The sequence below is a fragment of the Physeter macrocephalus genome, chromosome 2 (genome assembly GCF_002837175.3).
Source record: "Physeter macrocephalus isolate SW-GA chromosome 2, ASM283717v5, whole genome shotgun sequence".
Lineage (NCBI taxonomy): Eukaryota > Metazoa > Chordata > Mammalia > Artiodactyla > Physeteridae > Physeter > Physeter macrocephalus.
Window position 1 is genome coordinate 60,299,756 of NC_041215.1, and position 2,098 is coordinate 60,301,853.

The window sequence follows — 2,098 nt, forward strand, 5'->3', positions numbered from 1 at the left end:
ATGAAAAAGAAATGAAGGAAGCAATAGCAAAGATCAATAAAACTAAAAGGTGGTTCTTTGAGAAGATAAACAAAATTGATGAACTACTAGCCAGAGTCAACAAGAAAAAAGGGGAGAAGACTCAAATCAATAGAATTAGAAATGAGAAGTAACAACTGACACTGCAGAAATACAAAGAATCATGAGGGATTACTACAAGCAGCTATATGCCAATAAAATGGAAAACCTGGAAGATATGGACAAATTGTTAGAAAAGCAGGAGACGGAACCAGAAAGAAATAGAAAATATAAACAGACCAATCACAAGCACTGAAATTGAAACTGATTAAAAATCTTCCAACAAACAAAAGCCCAGGACCAGATGGCTTCACAGGCTAAATTGTATCAAACATTTAGAGAAGAGCTAACACATTTCCTTCTCAAACTCCTTCAAAATATAGCAGAGGGAGGAACACTCCCAAACTCATTCTATGAGGCCACCATCACCCTGATACCAAAACCAGACAAAGATGTCACAAAAAAAGAAAACTGCAGACCAATATCACTGTTGAACATAGATGCAAAAATTCTCAACAAAATACTAGGAAACAGAATCCAACAGCACATTAAAAGGATCATACACCATGATCAAGTGGGGTTTATCTCAGGAATGCAAGGATTCTTCAATATATGCAAATCAATCAATGTGATAAACCATATTAACAATTTGAGGGATAACTGTGTGATAATCTCAATAGAGGCAGGAAAAGCTTTTGAAAAAATTCCACACCCATTTATGATAAAAACTCTCCAGAAAGTAGGCAAAGAGGGAACCTACCTCAACATAATAAAGGCCGTATATGACAAACCCAGAGCCAACATCATTCTCAATGGTGAAAAACTGAAAGCATTTCCTCTAAGATCAGGAACAAGACAAGCGGGCCCAGTCTCAGCACTATTATTCAACATAGTTTTGGAAGTTTGAGCCACAGCAGTCATAGAAGAAAAAGAAATAAAAGGAATCCAAATCAGAAAAGAAGTAAAGCTGTCACTGTTTGCAGATTACATGATACTATGCATAGAGAATCCTAAAGATGCTACCAGAAAACTACTAGAGCTAATCAATGAATTTGGTAAAGTAGTAGGATACAAAATTAATGCACAGAAATCTCTTGCATTCCTATACACTAATGATGAAAAATCTGAAAGAGAAATTAAGGAAACACTCCCATTTACCAGAGCAACAAAAAGAATAAAATATCTAGGAACAAACCTACCTAAGAAGACAAAAGACGTGTATGCAGAAAACTATAAGGCTCTGATGAAAGAAATTAAAGATGATACAAACAGATAGAGAGACATACCATGTTCTTGTATTGGAAGAATCAACATTGTGAAAATGACTATATTACCAAGCAATCTACAGATTCAATGCAATCCCTATCAAACTACCAATGTCATTTTTTAACAGAACTAGAAGAAAAAATTTCACAATTTTATGGAAACACAAAAGACCCTGAATAGCCAAAGCAATCTTGAGAAAGAAAAACAGAGCTAGAGGAATCAGGCTCCCTGACTTCAGACTATACTACAAAGCTACAGTAATCAAGACAGTATGGTACTGGCACAAACACAGAAACATGGATCAATGGAACAAGATAGAAAGCCCAGAGATAAACCCATGCACATATGCTTACCTTATCTTTCATAAAGGAGTCAAGAGTTTAAAACGGAGAAATGACAGCCTCTTCAATATGTGGTGCTGGGAAAACTGGACAGCTACATGTAAAAGAATGAAATTAGAACACTCCCTAACACCATACACAAAAATAAACTCAAAATGGATTAAAGACCTAAATGTAAGGCCAGACACTGTAAAAGGAAAACACTCTTAGAGGAAAACATAGGCAGAACACTATTTTATGAATCACAGCAAGATCCTTTTTGACCCACCTCCTAGAGAAATGGAAATAAAAACAAAAATAAACAAATGGGAGCTAATGAAACTTAAAAGCTTTTGCACAGCAAAAGAAACTATAAGCAAGATGAAAAGACAACCCTCAAAATGGGAGAAAATATTTGCAAACGAAGCAACTGACAAAGGATTAATCTCCAAAAT